This window comes from Suncus etruscus, chromosome 13 (genome assembly GCF_024139225.1).
Source record: "Suncus etruscus isolate mSunEtr1 chromosome 13, mSunEtr1.pri.cur, whole genome shotgun sequence".
NCBI classification, from domain to species: domain Eukaryota; kingdom Metazoa; phylum Chordata; class Mammalia; order Eulipotyphla; family Soricidae; genus Suncus; species Suncus etruscus.
Window position 1 is genome coordinate 16,168,644 of NC_064860.1, and position 16,357 is coordinate 16,185,000.

Below are 16,357 nucleotides of genomic sequence, written 5' to 3' on the forward strand. Positions count from 1 at the left end.
CCAGGATCTCAGATATTTGCGTTCACTTATATGACTTATTTATATGACTTGAAATGTCATAAATATACTATCAAAATATAAGAAAAGGTGAGATTACTATGACAAGAAGTCCACATAAAAGGATAATGTACAAACGAGGTGGCGCTAGAGGTAAGGTGTCTGCCTTGCAAGCGCTAGCCAAGGAAGGACCGCGGTTTGATCCCCTGGCATTCCATATGGTCCCCCAAGCCAGGGGCAATTTTTGAGTGCTTAACCAGGAGTGGCCCCTGGGCATCAAATGGGTGTGCCCCCCCCAAAAAAAGGATAATGTACAAAATTCACAAAATCCCTCAAATTTTTATATAGGAAACATTAGAATGTCCCTTCGCTAATATTTTGTTACTTCTTTTTTTTTGGGGGGGGAGGGTCACAACTGGCAATGGTCAGGGCTTATTCCTAGCTCTGTCTTCTGTCCTCAAGCAGTGATGGGGACCTCTCTGTAGTTCTGAGGATCAAGCAGGGGTGAGCTGCACACAAGACTAGCACTTTAAACCCTTTAACTTCCATGTTGAAATATCTCTTTCGCTTGGAAGTAAACTTTCTCACCCATGTTTCTTTGGACCGTTTGTTTGTTTTAGTTAGTTGGTTTTAGGGTCATACCTGGCAGTACTCAGGAGTGGATCCTGGTTTTGCACTCAGGAATTACTTCTGGTAGTGCTTAGTTGTAAGGACCAGATGGGATACTGGGATATGAGTCAGGTCAGTTGTGTTGTGTGCAAGGCAAAATACCCATCCCAATGTACTCTCTCCAGCTCTACATCCTTGGGGTAGTTTTTCGGTTTTGGGGCCACACCCAGGTGTTACTCTTGGTTCTGTGCTCAGATTCACTCCTGACAAGGCAGTGAATCATAAGGGATGCCAGAAATTGAGCCCAGGCCAGCCACATGCAAGGCAAGCGGCCTAACTGCTGTGCTATCACTCCTACTCCTATTTAGGTTTTGTTTTTGTTTGATTGGTTTTTTTTTTTTTTTGGTAGCTAGATGGTTCCATCCTTTTCATCATTATACAAGTTATTTCCTTAGTCTCCTATTTTTTGGGGGGTTGAGCTACACCTGCTGACACTCAGGGGTTACTCCTCGCTATGCATTCAGAAATTGCTCCTGGCTCGGGGCACCAAATGGAACGCTGGGGATCGCGGATCAAACCAAGGTCCGTCCAGGATCAGCCGCGTGCAAGGCAAACGCCCTATCACTATGCTATCGCTCTGGCTCCTTCTTAGTCTCCTATTGATGGGGATGTTGGTGTCTCTGTGTTGAGAGTCATCAGACTTTAGGGACTCAGGCCTTTCATGTGGGTTGGTCTCCACAGGACCCCTTTCCCAACTCCTTACTCGGATCTAGACCCACTGGCCACCTATGTTCCAGGATCCTATGTCCCAGGGATGATGCTGTCCTTCCACCTCTCCCTACTGGCCTCTTCCTCATCTCAGCCATGGGCAGGTCTCACCCAAAAGCCCTCCTTACCTCTTTCATTCTGCACACCTGATGTGAGCTATCAGCTTGGTCAGCATTACAGAAACCAGGTCCTGGTCTTACATGCTCACTATAATCAGCCAATGTCTGTGGGAGCCAGGGAAATGCTTTGTTTATTTTTAACTTAATTTTTTTTTAATCACTTTGTTTGGGGACTACACCCAGCAGTGCTCAAAGCAATATTCCTGGCTCTGTGTTTAAGGATCAGTCTTGGCAGAGCTGTGGGGACCATATGGAACACTGAGGATCAAACCCAGGCCAACTACATGCAAGGCAAATGCTCTAATTGTTATCCTATCTCTCCAACCTCTTGCTGCTATATTTTAAAAATTTATTGTAATATATTTTAAAATAATTTCTGGGAGGCCACACCCAGCAGTGCTCAGGGGGTCTTCCTGGCTCTGCACTCAGGAATGACTCCTTGTGGTGTTTTAGGATGGGATGCTAGGGACTAAACACGGTTGGTTATATGTAAGGCAAGTGCCCTACTCACTGTACTATAATTCTGCTGTTGGATTTTTGAAATATTTGTAAAATCAGCCATATCTCAAATGGTAATGGTTTATAGCCTTTAATAAGCCATGCTAATTCTATTTGTATGACCTGACTGCAGAAAGGGAAACGGACACTTGACATCTGAAGCATTGAGAAGCTCCAGGAACTGAGATGAGAGTCACTTTTCTAGAGCAAACAGAAAGGGTTTGGAGTATTTTACTTGCTTAAAATTGTACAACTAGTTAAAGGTATTTTATTATGGAAACACTATGTGTTGGGGTGCATTTCATTTCTCCAAATTTTAAGGTGAAAACAGTAGACAAAAGGAAACTTCAAGAAACACACTTCTTGAAAACAAATGTTGAGACATCTATGGAACATTTTCTAATTAAAAAGAAAAGGCCATTATTGTTGGTTCTTTGATCACTTTTTTCAGGTTGAAAAAAAGAAAAACCCAAAGGTATAGAAACAACCAACTAAAATGACCTCAGCTCTCAAATCAGTTTTCACAAAATCCAGATACAAGTAGCTCAAGTCCTGAGATTCTCCTTATCTTAGGGATTCTATGCCCATCTTAATAAATTTGATTAGGGTGAATTTTAGGCTTGAGTTCAAGAAAGGATATTAAATGGAAACCAATGGTTTAGGTACTATAATTTATGAAGTTGCTAACTTTGAAATGTAGTAATTGATAAAGTGAAAATTATAGCTTAATACAAAGAACAAATAGATATAAACTGGTATTTCACTTTGAGCATTTACCCAAAGTAAAATTCCTCCCTTGTTCCCCACCAAATCAGATAGAGGCTCATGTCATGTATCTGATTTGGCAGGGACATATTTACAGTAATGGGAGGCTTTCATTTGAAAGATTCTAATAGATATGACATTTTAAAATCAAGCCATGAAAATAAATATCCAAAAGAAAAACTCTAAGTCTTACTCTGTTCAAAGCAGTACCATTTGGAGGGACCACCCAAGTGTGGGATGAAATCATGCATTTTCAGACCTGGCCAAGAACCTCACGGAGAGGTTAATCAAGCAGCTAAGGCCAGATTTTAAGTCACACAACTTGCTTCTGCACAAATGAGTGTATGGATTAGATTCCCTACTGTCCATATGCTGTTGGAATTAAAGCCTCCCTCCCAGAACAACAGGCTGGGTGCTGCAAAGCCCTCACCAGAAACTAGATAAATTGTTAAAAATTACTATTTGGGTACAAATATGAATGAACAAAGTATGGTACCAGGAACATGTAAACATAAAATGATCAATTTACAGAACAAGTATCTGAGAAAAGGCGGACAATCATAAAGAAAGTGTTTCTGAAGGAACCAGCACAATTCAGTGTAGGAAGATAAACCTTGTTCAGATAAAGATGAAATATGAACAGAAGCGTCATGAGAACTACTCACTATTTGGGTAGCTCAAAAATTACTTCAAAGTAGACCTACAGAACAAGTGGGGCCACTGAGACAGATGCTTACTTCGTCTGGGTAACACAGAATCAATATTTAAAGTAAGGTTTTCCTTTTGTTTTTTTTTTTGTGTTGGAATAGCAGGGACCGAACCCAGGTCCATCCTGGGTCAACCGCATGCAAGGCATGCTACCACCCAGCATCCCATATGATCCTCAAATCTACCAGGAGTGATTCCTGAGTGCAGAGCCACAGGTAACCCTTAAACATCACTGGATGTGGCCTCAAACCAAACAAAAACAACAAAAAGAATTTCCCATCTGTTAGTTGTGATATTTTTAAATTCATTCCAATTTTTATTTTGTCATTTTTGTTTCATTCTATGTTAGAAGAGGGAAGGCTTGGGGGCCACACTCAGCAGTGCTCAGGGGCTACTCCTAACTCTGTGCTCAGGTGTGACTCCTGTCCATGCTCAGAAAACAAAAGTGCTGGAGATTTAAATCAGGACTATTCTTTCCTCCTATATCAACACTCTGGTCTCCTCCAGTTTTCATTTTAAATTTGAGAGATTACAAAGATATTAAAAGAAGCTTGTGTTCTCTATGAAATGCTAATACAAATGAGCATTATATTGTCTTAAGTGATCTAAGACACGTCTGGAAAAATGGCAGAATCTAAGAGCTTGTCTTACTTGCTTGAGTCTTTAGTCTCCATTTTCCCCCTCATTAACCTTATATTGAAATTCCAAACAGTTGCCATCGATCAGATTTCTCAAAGCACAGTAGAAGTAATGACATTTGGACTAACTAAAGAGAAACAAAAAAGTTCTCATCCCTTTTTTCAGATTTCAAGCAAGTGCAGATTTGAGTGGGACAAGGTGAAGAGATTTTACCAAGAAGTGCTGGGAGGTGGGGCATCGGAGTCACTCCCAGTTAAACCCAGACTGGATTGCTGAAACCCAGAATTGCTGGGGGCCACTAGGAACATGCCTTCTACTGCTCAGAAGCCATGTAGTTTGGGGGACTGAACCTGGGTCTCGGGGTTCTAGGTGTGTGTGTGTTGGCCCTTCAAGCCATTTAAGTGATCCAGTACAGATAATTATTTCCTTTTCTCCCCATTCCTTCCAACAGTCTTTCAAAAGGGGGGTGTATAATGGATACAGTATAGCTAATATAAAATAATTCAAATATAGAGATTATAAATAAAATCAGGATTACCCTATATCCTGCCATGGAAGGAATGACCATTTGTACATAATTTCTGGCCACATTTCTATAGGCATGAGTGTATACACTTAGAAAGGGACACTGGTGAGTCAAACATTTTTTTTACTTTTGGGCCATACCCAATGTCGCTCAGGTTACTCTCAGCTATGCGCTCAGAAATCGCTCCTGGCTTGGGGGACCATATGGGATGCTGGGGGATCAAACTGCGGTCCATCCTAGGTCAGACGCATGCAAGGCAAATGCCTTACTGCTGTGCCACTTCTCTGGCCCCATCAAACATTATTTTGCTATTGCCATTTTGATTTGAACTGCCTTAGAGAGTAACTCTCTGACCAGATGCATATTGGAAAGACCTTTGGGGTAAAAGAGATAATACAGGGATGAAGGCACATGCCCTATATCACAGCTGACCCCAATTTAATTCCAACACCTCAAGGAAAGATGCTGGGTTTGCTCCCAGAAACCCTCCATTCTTCCAGATTGGTGATATTGCCAGGAGGGGTGTCAGGCATCATGAGCCCCCTTTGGGAAGGCCCCAACCCACCACTTACCAATAAAACTTTTCTTTGAAAAAAAATTGCTTGTATTCATGATAGAAAAATATAGAGCACTGACATCCTTTTTTGGGTAGTAACACCCCTTTATTTAATGTTAGTATTGTGATTTACTGTCACTTATAGGGTTTCTTTCATCTAACATTCCAACACCATACCCCTTACCAGAATGATGGTTTCCCTCCACCATTGCCTCAGAGCACCCCCTTCAAGTTTCCTCCTCCTCCTTCACCCCCATCTCCCCACCATGCTAAGCTCAGTTTTGGAGACCAGGTCCCAGATTCTGCAGCTTCGGGTGATTGGTTATTTCCTTGTTCTTTCTGCTTCTTCATATTCCATCTATGGAGGTCATTCTGCACCTGTTCCTCTCCCAACAGAAGCCATTCAGCTTGATTCTCTCCAGATCCTTTCATGTAGTGGCTAACTGCAGAACATTGTCTTTTCTAATAGCCAAGGTGTATTCCATTCCACACCATAACTTCTTCATCTGCTTCTCTATTCTTGGAACACTTGGATTTTTTTCCAGATTTTGGCTATTATGAATAGTGCTGTAATGGACATGGGAGTACAAATATTTTTTCTTTTTGGGCATAGATTCCAGTAAGAGGAAGTGCTAGGTCATAATATGGAAGCTCCATTCTTTTATTTTTTAATTTCTCATCTTTTATTATAAACAACTTTGTTTATTTAAATGTTACTTGTGGGCAACCCATTAGTATACTGATCACACCATACTGTCTATGTTGCTTGATTTTTTTTTTCTGTGTGTCTTAATTTACTTTAAAAAATTTTTTTTTGGTTTTTGGGCCACACCTGGCAGTGCTCAGGGGTTACTCCTGGCTCTGTGCTCAGAAATCATCCCTGCCAGGCTTGGGGGGGCCATATGAGGTGCTGGGATTCAAACCACTATCCGTCCTGAATCCTTTGCATGCAAGGCAAACATTCTGCTGCTGTGCTATCTCTCCAGCCCCTTAATTTTATTTTTTATTTTTAAAAAATTACCTTTATTTAAGCACAAAGATTGCAAGCATATTTGTAGTTGGGTTTCAATTATTAAAAAAACACACCCCTTCACTAGTGCAAGGTCCCCATCACCAATACAATGCCCTCTGTCTCCCTCCTCCTCCGCCCCTGCATTCAAGACAGGCATTCTATTTCTCTCACTTCCATAGTCAGTGTAGTCATTTCTCTAACTGAACTCACCACTCTTTGTGGTGAGCTTCATATCGTGAGCCGATCCTTCCAGCCCTCATCTCTATTGTCTCTGAATATTATTACAATAATGCCTTTTATTTTTCTTAAAACCCATAAGTGAGTGAGACTATTCTGTCTATCTCTCTCCTGACTTATTTCACTCAGCATAATAGATTCCATGTCCATCCATGTACAGGAAAATGTCATGACTTCATTTTCTGATGGCTGCACAGTATTCCATTGTGTATATGTACCAGTTTCTTTAGTCACTCATCTATTATTGAGCATCTGGGTTGTCTCCAGATTCTGGCTATTGTAAATAGCGCTGCAATGAATATAGGTGTGCAGAAGGCCTTTTTTTGTGTTCCTAGGGTAAATCCCTAGAAGTGGTATAGCTGGATCACATGGGAGCTCAATTTCCAGTTTGTAGAGAAATCTCCGTATTGTTTACCATGAAGGCTGAACAAGATGGCATTCTCACAGTGAATGAGAGTTCCTTTCTCCCCACATTCCCCTAGAACTGATTGATCTTGTTCTTTGTGATGTGTGCCAGTCTCTGTGGCATGAGTTGGTATCTTATTGTGGTTTTGATTTGCATTTCCCTGATGATTAGTGATGTGGTGCATTTTTTTTTTTTTTTTTTTTTGGTTTTTTTTTTTTGGTTTTTGGGCCACACCCGGTGACGCTCAGGGGTTACTCCTGGCTATGCGCTCAGAAGTCGCTCCTGGCTTGGGGGACTATATGGGACGCCGGGGGATCGAACCGCGGTCCGTCTCCTAGGCTAGCGCAGGTAAGGCAGGCACCTTACCTCGAGCGCCACCGCCCGGCCCCGATGTGGTGCATTTTTTATGTGCCTTTTGGCCATCTGTACTTCTTTGAGGAACTGTCTGTTCATTTCTTCTGCCCATTTTTTTGATAGGGTTAGATTTTTTTTTTCCTTGTTAAGTTCTGTCAGTACCTTATATATCTTAGAAATTAGCCCCTTATCTGATGGATATTGGGTGAATAGTTTCTCCTATTCTGTATGTTTGTAGTCACTAGTCACTATTTCCTTTGAGGTGCAGAAGGGAAGCTCAATTCTAAGTTGTTTGAGATGTGTCCAAATTGTTTTCCAAAATGATTGACCCAGGCAACATTTCCACTAATAGAGTTGATGTGGATCTCTTTTTTAGTTTATTATTCTGGGCCACATCCAACAGTGCTCTGCACACAAGGTTCATTCCTTAGATGCTATGCTAGCTCTTCAGTCCCATTCCGTTTCATAAATGCTCAATATGCTGTTGCACAAACAAAACATTATTTAACCAGTCCATTTTGTGTTTCTTTTTTTTTTTTTTTTTTTGGTTTGTTTTTGCGCCACACCAGTGGTGCTCAGGGGTTACTCCTGACTCTGTGCTCAGAAGTTACTCTTGGTAGCTTCAAAGGATCATATAGGATGCAGGGAATTGAACCCTGATCAGTCATGTGCAAGGCAAATGCCCTACCCGCTGTGCTATCGCTCAAACCCAAGTTCTTTTTATTGAAATTAAGTTTTCATGGTTTAGTTTTATTTATTTTTGCTACTATAAACAATGGTTTTATCAATAGCTTTATATATGTGTAAGTCAGCATGTGGACTTCTTTGAACAAATGATAGTTTTTAGGGGCATCAATGAATTGTCCTCAGTAAGTATTGCATAAATATCTTGCATAAAAAACTTTTTTCAGGGGAAAGATCTAGGTCACAACCAGCGGTGCTTAGAGGTCACTCCTGTGGAGCTCAGGAAACCATAAACAGTGGCAGAGATCAAACTGGTAGTCAGCTGCAAGCAAGACCAGAGACTTAACCCTATACTATCTGTCTGGCCCCTGTTGGTTGTATAATTCTGAACCCACCAGTAGCACTTGTTTCTCCAGTGCCTTCCAGGGCAGCATACTAAGCAGTGTTTCTTCGCAGTTGATTAGCAATAGCATTTGCTTAACATTTAATTTCCTTCTCATTTTTTTTTCAGAGTTCTTTTGAGACCCCCTATGATTTTGTTTTCTTTGTCTCCTATCCACTGAATCTGTATAATAAAACCTTATGTTCCAGATCTCCCCAGAAGATAATAAAAAATAAACAGTTGGTGGGGCCGGAGAGATAGCATGGAGGTAAGGCGTTTGCCTTTCATGCAGAAGGACGGTGGTTTGAATCCCGGCATCTCATATGGTCCCCTGTGCCTGCCAGGGGCAATTTCTGAGCACAGAGTCAGGAGTAACTAACCCCTAAGCGCTGCCAGGTGTGACCCAAAAACCAAAAATAAATAAATAAATAAATAAACAGTTGGTATTTCCACTTCATCATGTTCAATGAGCCACATTCACTTCATAGATAAGTTCCTCCTCTTCAGAATATCGGTTCTTCTCAGGGCCAAAAATACATCTTTGCATTCATCCAAACTGATGCAATAGTAACTTTGAGGGTAACCAGGATTTCCTCTTTTGTGGGCATCACTCATCACCCACAAAAGTTACTCCTTTACACTCTGACCTTCACTTGGAGATGGAAGATGTTTACAGATGCGATCCGATATCCAGAGACAGTCATTCTGAGTTCTGTGTCAGCCTATAGTCCTATCACTGCTATTCACAGGAGAGGAGAGGGGGATGATAATGACACAGGGAAGGTGGCCTCTTGGGATGAGGCACAGAACCTCAGCTGGCTAGGAGCAGAAGGGCAAAACACAGTACCTCCTATAACCTAAAGGGGTGCAGGTTGGGGCTTCTAACCTGCAGGGGTGCTCATTCTGCAGTCAGCATGAACCAAAAAATCCATTCGTTTCAGCATTTCTCTTCTTGGTTCTTCACAGAACCATCAAACACCTACACAATTGGAGGGGTTCAGGACTAGAGGGGCAGCTCGGTGGGGACTTGAACATGTTCATGACTTGAACATGAGGCCCTAAGTTGATTTTGTTTGTTTTGATTTGGGGCCATGCCTAGCAATGCTCAGAGGTTCCTCATGGCTCTGCTGTCAGGAATACTCCTAGAGGTGCTCAGGGAACAATATGGAATGCCAGGGATTGAGCATGCAAGGCAAATGTCCTATCAATTACTTTATCCATCCGGTCCTGGCCTTGGCTCTGGCTTGTTTGATCTGATCACTATAATTCTTGGGGGTGCCATGATTTTTTGTTATTGGAGGTATCATGTTTTTCTGAGCTGGTTTCTGTTTTCATTTTATATCAAGTTCTCCATCCTATCTTCCAGAGTATTTGTTTATAAGAAAGTAATAGAGAGGCCATATATATATATAAGTACAGTGGGTCTGGCACTTGACTTGTTAACTCAGGTTCAAATTCTGGATCCAAATATGGTCCCCCCCAATCCCTGCCATGAGTGATCTCTGAGCACAGCTGGGTATGGCCCAACCTTACCTCTTCTACTAGACTTCCAAATAGTTATGGATTTCTATTTCCTGTTTTTATACTTCACTATAACACTGAATTCTCTTACTGTCTGCCGTGTATTTTGGAGGGTGGTATTAAATAATAGGCAAACAGTGAGGAAGGCCTTCCTGGTTTGGAAAACAATGCAGGCACCTGGCTGCTAATCTCTCCCCATTTCCCCACACAAAACATAAAATGAGATTAGCTGAAATCCTATAGAATCCTCACCATTATTATTGTTGGTAAGACAGAGCACAGCCATCTCTAGAATGCCTGCAAGGAGCCAGAAAAAGGAAATCAATGTTCAAGAAATCGCAGCCTCAGTATGAGGCTAAAGTGGTTTCTGAAAAGGGGCTGTGGAGGTCCCCAGCCCTGAAGAAGCCATAGTCAGCTCAGACACTTAGAAAAGCCCTCAATGAAAGATGGATGAATAGCGAAGAATCAGGACTCAGCTCAACGTCCTGTCCTGAGGGTGGGGAAACATTGCAAAGCTGCAAGGCCAGGGATGGTGATGGTGGTAGTGGTGTGTGTTTGGGGGTGAGGGGTGGGGGGTTAGCCTCCAGAACATGGTGCTGCTTGGGGAGAAGCTAAGGGATGCAGCCAAGAACCCAGAATGATAGTCCAGTAGAAAGGGTGCTTGCCTTGCATGTGGCTAACCCAGGTTTGTTCCCAGCAGCCCATATAGTCTCTGGAGCACAGCCAGAAGTGATCCCTGAGAGCAGTCAGGAAGAAGCCTTGCGCATCACTGAGTATGGCACTCCTCCCCCAAAAATGTGGGGAAAAGAGGAAGCCAAGAAGTCAGAGAAATGAGGCTAAGTGAACAGCAGACAAAGATGATAGGACTTTAAGTATCATGGAGGTTCCTGACGGAGCAAATGAAAGTAACAGAAAGCATAGCACTGAACTACAATCAGAGAATCCTTCCTTCTCTTTCTCCCAGGGATCACAGCAAGTAGTGTTGGGCAGAAAGACATGTAGTATTGAGGAGCAAACTCAGGGCCTTATACATATTTACTATTGCTCAACCAACCAAGCCACATCCCCAGCCCGAAACAAGTTCCTAGAAAAAACAGCTTGAGATGACCTCTGCAAAGACCGAGCAGACAGAAACTTGTATGGAACAGCGGGCACTCGGTCGAACTTTACAGAGAAGCCAGAAAACATTAGGGTACCAACAGAGAACCATATACTTTGCAAGGCCAAAAGAACATTGAGTATTCTATTTTTCAGGCATGGTATCAAAGCCAGACAATCTCTGAACCACATTTTCAAGAAAGGAAAGGAGAAAACAAGACAAAACAGATAACCACATCCTGGTCAAGCTCTGTCAGAAGTTTCAAGAATATCAGAGCAGCCCTGTGGAGGAAGCTCTCCATCATGCTTATTTTAATCTGGACAACAAAAGTTAAGGTCATACAAGCAAGATAACAAAGGAGGATTATCTCAGATGCCAGAGTTTCTGCACAGTTAAGGAAACCCAGAGCAAGATGGAAATCCACAGAACAAAGACTACAGCGGGGGCCCAAAGTCACAGTGGGTAGGACATTTGCCTTGCACGCAGCCGACCTGGGTTCAATCCCCAGCATCCCAATGGTCCCCCAAGCCTGCCAGGAGTGATAGCTGAGCACAGAGCCAAGAGTAACACAAGAAGAACATAACAGCATAGTCAATAAAGCATTTGTACAGCTGAGGAGCAATGACAATATATTTCATAACTACTAAATCCAAATAAAAAATGCACTGAAGAAAAAAACAGGACCATGTCCAAAGATGACCCACAAATGGCCACCAGGCACCTAAAGTGCTTCATTATGAGTAATAAGGCATAGAGACTGGCAAAAGAGAAGAACCAATCCAGGTACAATTTTAGCCTGTATCTAGCTGACATTTCAAAGTAGGGGTCATCCCTAGAGCTCAGAGACAAGGACAGAGAGGGAAAGAAATTAGGTGAGAAGGAAGAAGATGAGAAAGGGAAGTAATGGGGGAAAAGGGATTGGGGATTCAGTTATACTGGTGATGTGGAAAAGTGGTGGAGCTACAAATCCAAAGCACGGACTCTGAAAATAGGAGATCTAAGCTGTAAACACTGAACTCTGTAATGTGCCTGCCCAGGTGGCAGGTGGTGTGGGGAGGATGGTTGGGGTTTGGGAGATAATGGGAGTATGGCAACACTGAGAATGGGAACTGACACTGGTGGTTGGATTGGTGCTGAAAGAGTCAATGCCTAAAACTCAACTATCAATAACTTTGTAAACCAGGATTCTTTAAATAAAAAATTAAAACCAAAGCTAAAAATACAAATAATTAAATGGCATGGGGGGGTTTCTTACTCATCAGTAATATTGAGGTGACAATGGAGCAACTGTCTGAAAAAAACTAAGTGGAGCCTTTGTTAACAACTTTTTCAAAATTAATCCCAAGTGAACAAAGAAAACAATGCAACCCTGAATAATACCAGAAGAAAGCACAGGAGTATGATTTTTGATAATCTCTTGAGTGAGGAAAAATCAGAATTTTTAATTAGTTGTTACAGAGGCCAGATCCAATAGCTTTCGGGAGCAGGGCCACCAAAGAGGTTGGGGTGCAGTATGTCCAATGTGAGGGGGGGCATGCTGTATCAAGAGATAAAATCCATAGTTTACCACTCACAAGGCATTTGCTCTACCCACCCACTCCCAGTCATGTCCAGGCTCTGCAAAATCTTTCCAATAAGAACACAAGCCGGGGCCGGGCGGTGGCGCTAAAGGTAAGGTGCCTGCCTTGCCTGCGCTAGCCTTGGACGGACCGCGGTTCGATCCCCTGGTGTCCCATATGGTCCCCCAAGCCAGGAGCAACTTCTGAGCGCATAGCCAGGAGTAACCCCTGAGCGTTACCGGGTGTGGCCCAAAAACCAAAAAAAAAAAAAAAAAAGAACACAAGCCAAGGCATTATCAAGGAAAAACCTTAATAAAACCCTAAAATGTGGGGCCAGAGATTGCACTGTGGGTAGGGAGCTTGTTGTGTAGAAGGCTGACCTGGGTTCAACCCTTGGCACCTCATATGGTCTCCTGACCACTATCAAGAGTTACTCCTGAGTGTAGAGCCAGGAGAAATTTCTGAGCATTGCTGGTGTGACCCCAAAATAAAAACAAACAAACCAAGAAGCCAAATAAACAAAACAAAAGAATCCCCTACAAAATGTATTTGTGTGTATAAACATACAGATGTATGTAAGTGTATACATATATGTAAATGCATATATTAGTTCTGTATTCAAAGAAAACTACAGGGATGGAGACATAGTAAAGGGGGAGGCCGTAATTACAGGGGCTGCTGTACATGCAGCCAAGCCTGACACCATATGTGTTCCCCTGTGTTCTGCCAGGAATGGTCACTAAGCACAAAGCCAAGAGTCAGCCTTCCCCCAATTTTTTTAAGGTACAAGCACTTGCAAATCATATCACAGAAAGAGTTCATTCTCACCTTATGAAAGCTTCCATGAATAAATAAAACACCAAGAGCTGAAAGGAAAACAAGGCAAGGATGTATAACAGAAAATACCACAGATAACTTTTTTTGTTTGTTTTGTTCTTTGGGTCACACCCGGCAGCACTCAGGGTTACTCCTGGCTCTATGCTCAGAAATCGTTCCTGGCAGGCTCGGGGGACCATATGGGATGCCGGGATTCGAACCACCATCCTTCTGCATGCACAGCAAACGCCTTCCTTACCTCCATGCTATCTCTCTGGCCCCCCACAGATAACATTTATTGTCATTTATTTCCTTTTAAGTGGAGAGCTTATGGCACCATGAATTTTAACTGCATATACTGCTAAATGATGGCTGCAGCAAATTTAACATCTATCATAAAGGCACAAACCTTCCCCACACCCTGGCAAGCAAACAAACATACATTTCAAACAAAAAAGAAAAAATGTGCGATTTCTCTCACAGGAGAGATAAGAGTAACAGTAACAGCTGTGATAGGAACACATAAGATAAACACTCGACATCAGAACACTGTGCAGAGAAGCCAACATGACTGAGGCATCCTAACACTCCACAGTAGAATCCATTTGAGTGGCCTTTGTGGGAGGGCACACACCTCATGGGCGGTTATTATAAGTGTATAAATGTCTTCTGAGTATCCTGCATAGACCTTTAGAGGGAAGGCAGGAAAATGCCCTATCTGCTGTGCTATTCTTTTTATTTTTTTACAATGGTTCAACCTGGAAGTGCTGGGAGCTACCAGGACATTGGGGTGGGGTGGAAGTTGTGTGGAAAGATTTGGACTCAGGATCTCACAGTCACCTAGCGCTTGAGCCAGACCCCAACCCCTTCTTTGTTTTAGTGAAGTGGTAGGCTGAGCTACTGACATTCTTGGCTTATTTATTTGAGCCTACACCCAGCAATACTCAGGGGTTACTCCTGACTCTGCTCAGAAATCACTCCTGGCTTGGGAGACCATATAGGATGCCATGTGCAAGGCAAACGCCTTACCGCTATGCTATCGCTCCGCCACCAGTCTTTTTCTTTTTAAGCAGAACAAAGAATGACTAACATTGGCCAAAATTACTAAACAAGACTTAGAACACATTCAGCGCATACTGTACCAAGAATGTTTTTGCCTGCCCGACACACAGTTGCTGCAGTTTGCAAGAAAGCCAGAAGATGGCGCTTACACCTCACTGAAATTCACCAATCCAACCTGTTCCTCATAGCTGCATTTCCTCCAATAATCACCTAACCAGGGGATACTGGAAAAAAAACACTAACAAGAAAGGAAAGCAGAAGAAATCCCTGGATTCATAACAAGACAGCTTTTCATTAACACAGCTGAAAGGCACTGGAAGGATCTTTCTGCACAACAAAATATTACCAGTTGCGCAACAAAATACCACCAGTTCAGGGGCCCTTTCCTGAGACAAGATCAATATGCGGAAGGAGGGAAAAGTAAGTGCTTTTTCATCATGCATGTGTGGAAGGGAGGGAAGGGAGCCAGTAGTGTCCAGGCCATCAGGAAGGGTTATGAGACAGTGACTGGCTCAGTGCACTGGAGCAAGCCATTCCTTGGAGGGAGAAGAGGTGTGGACAAAAAGGCAGTAAGAGGGGGCCCGGAGAGATAGCACAGCGGCGTTTGCCTTGCAAGCAGCCGATCCAGGACCAAAGGTGGTTGGTTCAAATCCCGGTGTCCCATATGGTCCCCCGTGCTTGCCAGGAGCTATTTCTGAGCAGACAGCCAGGAGTAACCCCTGAGCACCGCCGGGTGTAGCCCAAAAACCAAAAAAATAAAAGGGCAGTAAGAGGTTGAGGGGCAAAAACAAAGGCAGGGTTGTGGGCAAGGCAGGACACAGGTTTAAAGAAGAGGAACCATTGGGGGCTGGATAACACAGTGGGTAGGTCACTTGCTTTGCGTGCAACCGATATTAGTTTCATCCCCCACATTCCATATGCTCTCCCAAGTACTGCTAGGGTTCCTGACCACAGAGCCAGGATTAAGTCCTGAACACTGCCAGATGTGGCCCAAAAATCAAACAAGCAAACAAAAGATGAGAAATCACTGTGGGCCTGGAGCCATGCCCCCACCTCCCTTTCACCCCAGAACCCTTGAACCAAAGAAGCTGTCTCACACCCACTACTGAGACAGTCTACAAAGAGACAGATTCTGTTCTTCCACCACTTCTTTCCCCTTTGTCTTTATTCAAGCACCTTGATTACAAACATGATTGTAGTTGGGTTTCAGTCATAAAAAGAACACCCCCCTTCACCAGTGCAACATTCTCATCTCCAATGTCCCCAATCTCCCTCCTCCCCTAGCCCCCACCTGTATACGAGACAGGCATTCTACTTCTCTCACTCATTATCACTGTTCTCATAGTTGTCAGTATAGCTATTTTTCTAACTGTATTCACCACTCTTTGTAGTGCGCTACATATCATAAGCCAGTCTTTCCAGCCCTCATCTCTATTGTCTCTGGGTATCATTAGTGTCTTTTATTTTTCTTAAAACCCATATAAAGACTATTCTGTGTCTATCTCTCCCTCTGACTTATTTCACTCAACATAATAGATTCCATGTCCATCCATGTATAGGAAAATGTCATAACTTCATTTCTCCTGATGGCTGCATAATATTCTATTGTGTATATGTAGCAGTTTCTTTAACCATTTAATCTGTTGAAGGATATCTTGGTTGTTTCCAGAATCTGGCTATTGTAAATAGCGCTGTAAGAAGGAATTTTTGAATTGTATTTTTGTGTTCCTATAGCCAAGAGCAATAGCACAGCAGGTAGGGTAGGGCTTTTGCCTTGCATGTGGCTGATCTGGGTTTGATCCTCGGGTACCCTGAGCCTCCCAGGAGTAATTTCTGAGTGCAGAATCAGGAGTGTCCCTCTGAGTGCTGCTGGGTGTGGCTCAAAATACAACTAAAAAGAGGCGCCTGAGCAATAGCGCAGAGTAGGGTGGACGCCTCGCATATGGCCAACCCTGGACTGATCCAGGTTTGATTCCTGGCATTCCATATGGTTCCCCAAGCCTGCCAGGGGCGATTTCTGAGCCTAAAGCCAAGAGTACT

At 43.0% G+C, this 16,357-nt stretch overlaps 1 protein-coding gene across 4 annotated transcripts in view; it reads right to left on the minus strand.

The window, feature by feature from the left end:
- Positions 1-16,357, minus strand: part of TFDP2 (transcription factor Dp-2) — a 161,630-nt gene that overhangs the window by 120,920 nt on the left and 24,353 nt on the right. The window lies entirely within an intron of this gene.